The sequence below is a fragment of the Symsagittifera roscoffensis genome, chromosome 3 (assembly GCF_963678635.1).
Source record: "Symsagittifera roscoffensis chromosome 3, txSymRosc1.1, whole genome shotgun sequence".
Classification (NCBI taxonomy): Eukaryota; Metazoa; Xenacoelomorpha; order Acoela; family Convolutidae; genus Symsagittifera; species Symsagittifera roscoffensis.
In genome coordinates, this window is record NC_087064.1 from 5,687,333 (window position 1) to 5,696,046 (window position 8,714).

At 34.9% G+C, this 8,714-nt stretch overlaps 1 protein-coding gene across 1 annotated transcript in view; it reads right to left on the reverse strand.

Annotated features, from left to right (window-relative positions):
- The window catches only part of LOC134841521 (voltage-dependent calcium channel subunit alpha-2/delta-1-like), a gene marked incomplete in the record, with an annotated part of 18,481 nt that extends 12,075 nt beyond the window's left edge, over positions 1-6,406 (reverse strand). Inside the window, 1 exon segment of the mRNA XM_063857552.1 lies at positions 5,932-6,406.
- Positions 6,407-8,714: the final 2,308 nt, after the last annotated feature.

The window sequence follows — 8,714 nt, forward strand, 5'->3', positions numbered from 1 at the left end:
CTCGTAGGTTGATTTTCAAAACTGAATAAATTATTCAAAAAATCTTCACCGTGGAGGTTATTTATTGATCGTAGTACGACTTTCAGTAACTCGTAGACATGAAGTTCATGCACTGTTAGTTGTTGATTTTTCACGAAAAGGTCTTCTCAGTGGTCACCACGTTTTCTAAAATAGATCAATTTTCAATATCTTTTTCTGAAGCATAAAAGTTGGAATCAAGGAGGAAAAACCTGCAACAAAACCGTATTCAAGAATGCCATGCTGGATAGTTGTTATGATGTTACTGCGATAGAAAGCTACAAGTAGATACCGAGATGTATGAAATCGTAGCTTTGAATCAATGCCTGATTGTTTTGCCAATCGTATTCTTACATGGTCTATGTGGGACACAAAAGATAGTTTTGAATCAACGTACATCCTTAAATACTTACAAACCGCTTCAGTTTTTGAATCACAATTGTTTAATTGAAAGGTCATCGGAGGACTTTAGATTCTAGTGAACATGGTTCTTTCAAAGATTTTACTCCAGACAATCAGGAGCGATATTGGTCGGTAATTGTTTTCATGAACACTAGGAGGTCCACTTTTATGAATTGGTCCACTTTTTTGAATATGGGGGAAAACACCTTGCAGGAAGGGTTTGTTAATGAGCAAAGTTAAACAAGGAACGGTAGCAGGTGCGATAATATAATTACTATGTTGTTTGATATTGTCATCTCCCGATGATGAATGTTTTGTCGAGATTATGGATTGTTGCCAGAACTTCGAGATCTGTTACTGTTTACATAAACATAGATTGCTCAACTTGGCTCAAAGGTGTTGATGGTAGACAAGCCATGTTCTTTTTAAGGTCGGTTGCCAATTGCTGAGAAAAAACTATTGAATTTTTTCAGCAACATCAAATGTTGACGGAATATTGCAGTGCTGCAGACACAATTCCAGTATTGGCGGATCGGTATCATTTATGTTTTTTTTCCGCTGAAATCGCTCTGTCTTGAGTTTCCTATACAGGCAGAAAATGTTTTATGATAGTATGTTCTTTTTCCAGCTTCACTCGCAATTTGAATTTTTCCAAAAACGATGAGATTTTGTTTCATTTAGTTTTTAAGTTTTTTCAGTGTGTTGTTGAACCATTTCGGTTTTTTTTTGAATTGCGTACTTGTGTTTATTCTCATGGGTGCATAATATGAAGTAAATTTAATAAAAACTGCAGCAAAATTGTTAAATGATGCAGAAGTATCAGTCTTTAAGCAAATTGCGCCTTCAGTTTCTTTTAATTGTGATTGCAAATCGCTAATATAGCATGGCAGATGCTTGTTCATCTTTAACAATTTGTAGGTCACGAAAAGATTGATTTTTTTCCGGTTTTAGGATCCAAGTCCATTGTAATAGGATCGGATAATGATCGGAAAACCTTTGGTACTCTGAAACATGGTGATCCGTTTGAGTTAAATTTAGATATTTGAATTGATCCAGACTTGTGTTTGTTGTTTCAGTAACTATTTTCGCTTTTGTATCACCTATTTTATAGCCAAATGAGAAAATTCAGCTCAGGTACTTTTTGGGTAGCTGATTATTCTTAGAAATATCGATATTGAAATCACCACAGATTATAAATGGTAACGATGGCGAGAAGTTTATTTTCCGGAACATTATCTGGTTGATCGATAGAACCGAGTTTATTTATGCTGAGACGGTTGTAAATTGTGGCAATTTAAACTGATAGTTATCTTTTTCAATTGTCGCTACAACGTTTTACCTCGATGCGTGTGGGTATAGATTTCAAAAACTTAAAGTCAGAGCGTATTTGTATTACAACCCCACCTCCGCAAGTTTTACGGTTGTATATTATAAACTTAATATAGCCGTCAATGAAACAGCTTTTGCAATCATCATTTTCTGTTGATCAAGTTTCCGATAAGCATAAAACGGAAGGCGGAGACAAAAGACTGTATACTAAAGCTTCCAGTTTATTAAGATGACCTTTCAGAGAGCAAACATTTATATCTAGCACAGAAAATGTTACGTTCCGGAGGGGGCCTTCGGTTGGTAGAAAACACCAGTAAAGCAAATCATATTATCATTAAAAATATAGTCAAGTAGATGCCCGCCTTCATAGAGCCCGATTATTTTGTCGTATAAATATCCTTTCTGTTACTGGAAGAAGATATTTCCCTTTCTGTACCAGCCGCCGCATCTCGATCGTCAGTTTTTTATCAAGTTTGAGGAAGGTTTAAATTAGCCTTCATTAAATCTTTGAATAAATTAACGTCTTTTGTGCTCTCTTTCTCGTTCAGATGGCGCTTCTTTTTCAAGAGATCCACTTTTGCAACTCGTCGGCAAAACCGAACAAGGATAGGTTTTGTTTTTACTCGACCTGGTAGTCGATCGGCAATTGATATATCCTGCCGGTGATATTTGCTCCAATCGTGTTTGCAGTGTTCAGTACTTTATTTGTCGTCTCTTCTACTGATTCATGGGCTCGCATTTTCAGCGTTGCTGGCTATTCCGATAATGCGCACGTTTTTTCTTCTGTTGTAGCTTTCCAGCAACTCAGCTTCAGTTACGCTTATGAGGTTGCAGCGTCTTTCTTTGATCATAGCTGTTTTTTTTTACTTCAGAGAGAACTTGTTTCTTCTTCATGTCTTTTGTCGCAATATTGATCATGTTCGCCATCAACTCCTTCATCTAATGTTTCAGATTTGCAAACAGAGTTGGAATTATATCGTTGACCGATGCTTTGATGGTTGTCTGGATTAGCTGCACTAGGTTTTTATCCTCTGAAGTTTACTGTTCGATGAGACTCAGAACTGTATATACTCGTTTTGTGGCTGGACTTCGGGATGGGGTGTCTGCCTTGGGTATTTTAGCGTGGGGAATATTGTATCCGGCTTCGAAATGGGTTTCTGATAGGGTGTTTGAATTGGGTATCAGGGATTGGAGACATTGTTTGATTGAATATCAGTCATGATCATTTACAGCTTCAATTTAATAAGTTTATCACAACAATTAGGCTAGTTATTCATCGGTTTAAGAAATCAAGTTATCAAAAAGTTCAGATAAGAAAAAATATAATTGATTGAGTTTTTGAACACAGGACATGCAGGAAAATGTAACTAAATAACTTTCTCAAAAACTGCAGGGAGCCAATTGTGCAAAATGGGGATCAAATCAGAAATTAAACTTTCGCCGTACCTTAAAAGGGTGACCCTAAAAAGTTAATAATATACTTTGCCGACATTTTCCAGGCCAGCCAAAATTCCTTTTCGAGCTCTCTTTGGCAGTTTGAATGAATTAAATTCGACTACCCACCTACTAGTGGTTATAAATTTTATCTAACTAATCTAAAGACTGCTCGTATAGCAGGGCAAAACCCTGAATGTTCCGACCGTCCCTTCATTCATATCGAATAATTTTTCGGGAAAAGAAAATGTTGAAAACCTATACATTTTGGACATATCAAAATGTAAAATTTCACGCAAAATAATTGCGACCAATTAGCTAGCCTCAATTGAATTTGGGAACGATTTTTTTGCGGGATAACTCGCCACGCATAGATAATTCGCGTTACGCTCTCAGCATTATGAATAAACTCTTCAAAGCGCGCATAATTTAGTCGAGAACAAGGCAATTTTGGCAATTTCCAAACCCCCAGACTTTACAAAAATAATGATCGGGAGGTGAAATATTTTTTTTTTTTCAGGAAGTCGATATCTTCAATGGGGTATAAAAATTTTTGTTGAAAATTGTTATTTCGATCGGTGAAAATTGACTGAATAAAAAAAAACCACACACCGGGCATAAATATTCCGTTTTCTTCGAAAGTCGGAAGAATAATAGTCTTACCTTTATATCATTTCATAATGCGACACAGACACGCACATAATGCCGGTCTTATACACATAACATTATAAGCGGGTCGCATTCTGAAATATGACAAATTTAAAATAAATATGATAAATTATGAATTTTTTATACATAGTTTTTGCTCTGACTACCAACAAATCAGATATAGATGCGTCAAAAATTATATCTTTTGACGTCCTAGCTTTTTTGTCAGAAATCTTTTTCAGACAGACGTGTTTGATGATGCTCGCATTAGGGCAAAACAAACCAGTATGCGGACTGCTTATCAACGTCTTTCAAATGGTTTTTGAGATGATGAAAAAAGTATTGAACGTTTCTGGAAAAATAAATTTGAATTTTTTTAAAATTCCCAGGCAATAGATGTATTTTGTGTTTTCTTATGTTTTTCGCCGCCTATAAGTTAACAACACGAAAAATGTCGTTTTTAGTTATACCAAATTGGGTAATTTCAAAGCCTCCTAATTTTTATGATGGTAAATGAAAGATCTTTTTAAATTTAAGCGCAAGACCTCAATAATTTTCCAGATTCTGTAAAAAAAATTCCCGTCAAAATCAGCGGCCCGAAAAATTGAAATCGACAGGAAAAAAAGCCACACCGAGCTTAAATATTGTGGCCATTTTGTTCGAAATCTGGTCACTTTGTGCGAGAAGTTTGTCACTTCAGTTTTTACTGTATCTTCAGTTTTCAGTTTGTACAGTGCCCCCTCAGCAGATCAGCAGAACCTACTCTATAACAATTTTCAGATTCGAGTTTTTCTCTGGTAATATTTTTTGAGCGTCACTTCGAAATTTGTTTCGCTATAGCAACTGAGTTAGGAACGTTTTTGTAGTATATCCCTTCATAAAGAGCACATGAGCAAAACAAAAATATAAACTTTCAAATTTGATGGAGTCACGACAAAAAGTTTTTCAATTTTTTCAGTTTTCACTCGACCCTATCTGTCATATTTTTTTGGCATCTCATTTTGCTCGGAAAAAGCCCCCCCCCCCCTTACAAAGTCAGAGCGCAGCAAGAATATCCAAATTTCAGTGCGAGTTAGCACTGAATAATCCAATGACAGACACGTTTAAACAAAAAGTAAAAAAAACAATCAAAGCTTGAATAAAGGAGCTAAATAAATGAGCTATATAACGTAAAATTTTTGTTCCATTGCATAAACTTGTGACTCAATTTGATTATATTTCTCTCTACTAAGTGCAATTTGACGCAACCACGAAAAAAAACCTGATCAATGGGAAGCGTTGGTCAAGGCTAGGTCACGCCCAGCGCTTTTATAGTATTATGTGTTAGCATCAGCCAAAAAAGCCCATTTTTTTGATCCGACTGTTTGAAAAATGGGGAGGAATTTTGTATTCGGGTGTGTTTTAGTTTTTTTTTCTTTTTTGTTTTCTACAACACAAAATGAGCTATCTCAAGATATCATCGGAATGATCGAATGATACACCAAATTGAAGCCCTTTTAGTTGTGACTTGAACGACTGAAAAAATTTTTCAAAAAACGTTCTCAAACGGTCTAAGATTTTTGATTTTCATTTCAAAATCGAGCAAAGAAAGCGAGCCAGCATGCTTACAGCAGCTTTTTTATACTCAATTTAAGCCCTCAAAACTTAACTTTACGCAATTAAGTTAGTTTTGGAAACTTTTAGTGTCATTATGGGAATCAAAAACTTCAAAAAAAAATGAAAAAATTTCTGCAAAAAAATTGAAAAAAACATTGAGTTTTTTTAAGTTTTATTTTTTAATCAAATTTTTGATGAATTTTTGTTTGTGTTCGACTTTGTTTTGATCGACTCAACCCTATCTTTCAACTGTGGTGTAAATCTGTGTTTGACGTTATGTTTGAACTTGTCTACGATTTAATATTTCGACTTTGTGTTCGCTCTTATGTTTCGGCCGACTCGACTTTATGTTTCGACTTTGAGTTTGACTTTAGTACCTTCTCGACTATGGATTTTCGGTCGAACTCTGACATGTGTTCGACGCGCCTCGGTCGAAACATAAATCGCAAAACTCGACCCGGGAAAGACCAATATACTTTAGTAAAGTTAAAAAGAAACAAGTCTTACTCCGGGCTGTAATGGAGAATGATGCCCGAGTTGTTTTCCACTGGCGAGAGCCACGATCCATTGATGAAGTCTGGCATTTTTATTTTCTTTTTCGAGTCCAGAGGTACAAAACCCTCTTCGTAAGTCCAGCAAATGAAGTTAAGTCGGTTTTGGAAACTGTTCATGTAGCCCATGATTCTAGTTTCGGCATTCTGCAACTTCGTCAAAATGATATCCTCGAGGCTGACAATTTTCCAGTTGATGTTTTCCATGCTGAGTTCGAGCCGGATTTGCGGTTCCAGTTTCTGGTTGAGAAGCTCGCTGAAGTTTCCGACCCGCTGTTTAAGGTTCACGAGTTGCTCGGTGTCTTCGCTTTTTGTCGTTTGAATCGTCAGATAAGTGAGGGTAAAAATTAACCGAATGAAAATACGAGAAACCATTTTGCTTTCCCGAACTCTATAACAAACGCCCTATGTTTTGAAAAATAAAGTAAGATGTTGTATAAGTTTTAATAATTTCGATTTTAGAAGAACTATGAAAAACACGATGAAAATAGTGCAACTTTGAAAGGAAAAACAAAAAATAAATGTTGCTCTGTAATCAAATCGTCAGTTTAATTTATGACAAAATCGATAAAGCTAGTTTTTAATTAAAGAAGTTGACTATTAAAGAAGGAACAATTAATTGAACTCGAAACAATTTGAAAAATTGTCAATCTTAATTTTGAAAACTAAAAAGAAGAATTAGTCAAAAGAATTGACAAGCTCTCAAAAGGTCCATTGTTTCATTCGACTGAATCGAAGTTTTCGATTTAATTTCTCGTGACGTAGTCAGTAGGAACACTCTAAATTTGGGGAAAATTTGATTCCTTGAGGAGTTTCACTTCTTCTGGTTAGTTTCTATCGCAAACTGAAAGTATATGGAATATATAACGATTGGAATGAAATTCAGAGCTTTATAGTTTAAATCACTTGTTGGTTAGCTTACTAGCTTATGGCACGTATTTGATCTTTCCCGGTCGACATTGGAGTTTGCTGGTTAGTTGAATATTTCGAGCAGATTTCCTGAAACGACAGTATAGAAGTGGTGTGTAAATTTGACGCTTGCTTGAAGACCAATAGTTTGAACATATAATACTTTTTCTCCTATTTTGCAGACACCCAAATTGTCACGGAAAACTACATTTTAGAGTGAATTTAAATTTAAGGTTAGAGTTTCTTGAATGCATGCAATCAATAAAGCAGAAACGCAATCTATGCAAACAAATAAAAATTTCTGTTTCAGGGAAACTATTCAATTTTATTCTGCTTCCCTGTTAATTTAGCTCAATTTATTTTTTTTGAAAAAAAAACGATAAAGGAATCGAAAAAACGTCAACTCTTTTTTCTTGAAATGCCCAACACTAATTGATGTGTTGATTGCTATAAAAAATACAATGGTTGTGCAAAAAATAGAACACAGTGAGCGCATTAAATATTTTAAATAAATAATAGATTTAAAGAATAAATTAAGTCAATAACTCACGTTTTTGTCCAGAAGAGTTCAAAATAATTGAGCAATTTTTATGACTTTTTTGGTGAAATAACAGAGCGCCAAATATTCCGAACATTGGCCACGGAAAGTATTCGGAATGGGGGGGGGGGATAAATTACGGCAGCTAAATTACGGAGTTTCAGATTTATCTTTTCATGTCAATGCATTTTCCTCCTATTAACCTCCGACTATTTGACTTTGCCATTTATTATTTTTGCACTATCAATTCTACTCATGGACTTTTTTCAACAATTCCACAGAAATCATGGGTTCTTTTCAGCAATATCACTCTATCCATGAATCAATTTCCGGCTTACTCATACTATGTTGCCCTGATCTGACTTGCCAACTAAGGAATACAACATGTAAAAACTTTCTCGGAGAGTAGTTCGTCTAAAAGTTTCCTTAAAAATTGAAATCAGATCATCTGTATCTCAATCGTGGTCTAAGATGTCTGTCAAAAAAGTTTTTTTACTCTCGAAGATTGTGTGAAGTAAAACGGTACACTGCTAAGGATTGTCAAGTGTTCTTAATTAAAAAATCATGAATTTGACTTGCCGGCTAAAGCGTCTGAAGTGTTTCACCTAAAACACTTTATTAGTAAAGTTATTTTTGTCTACTTGCCCTCTCTAACATGACTTGTCAAGTAGGACTCAGTGCTGCTTCCATTTTTCGAGTTGAGTTATTATAATTTTTATTCATTTTACTAAATAAAAAGATCTGATATTAAACTGACTAAACTGACTTTTGTTCTAGTCTGATAATAAACTGACTAGAAAATAATCAAGGCCGAGGGGGACCCAAGCTCCGACTAAGTTGCTACTAAAGTGAGGAAAAATTAGTTAAATCATCGACTGAAAATCTACAGTCGGGAAAAGATTATTCGTTGGCAACTAAAACATGACGGCTACCCATTAAACACATAATATAACAGATTAAATCAGCATTTCTTTCCTAATTTCGATAAAAGTGGTCAAATATTTGTTCTCGGTTCGGTTTTTTCTGAGAAAAATCCATCCTCGCAATTATAATTTTCACAATATGAAGGTTTGAGCTGATAATATTTCTGATTATTTTGATGCTTTGAATAGCTGTTGGTTATTTCGCTTGTTTTTCATCTCTTTAAAAGCAAAACAAAAATACATGACGTAATTTATTATTATTATGATTAATTTTAAATAATCTCATTTCATGGCTTTTCATAACTTTTTCTGCTTGACTTTGTTCGATTTCGACCAAATCTGATACGTAATTTGCTTTGCCTGTTT